Below are 362 nucleotides of genomic sequence, written 5' to 3'. Positions count from 1 at the left end.
TCAAGACCAGCCTGGCCAACATGGTGAAACCCTGTCTCTATTAAAAATACAAAACTTAGCCAGGTGTGGTGGCAAGAGCCTGTAATCCCAGCTACTCAGGAGGCTGAGGCACAAGAATCACTTGAACCCAGGAGGCGGAGGTTGCAGTGAGCTGAGATTGCACCACTGCACTCCAGCTTGGGTGACAGAGTGAGACTCCATCTCAAAAAAAGTGAAAAGAAAAAGAAAATAGAGCAAAACAGAGGCCAAGAACCTTCTAGCTAGGCATGGCCACGTGACTAAGTTCTGGCCAATGGGACAGGAGCACAAGAAGCAATGCAACTTTCTCATCATACTCTTTATTTCCAACTTGTAAGTTCAGG

Source organism: Mandrillus leucophaeus, unplaced genomic scaffold (genome assembly GCF_000951045.1).
Source record: "Mandrillus leucophaeus isolate KB7577 unplaced genomic scaffold, Mleu.le_1.0 Scaffold290, whole genome shotgun sequence".
Classification (NCBI taxonomy): domain Eukaryota; kingdom Metazoa; phylum Chordata; class Mammalia; order Primates; family Cercopithecidae; genus Mandrillus; species Mandrillus leucophaeus.
Note: the sequence above shows the minus strand (reverse complement) of the source record.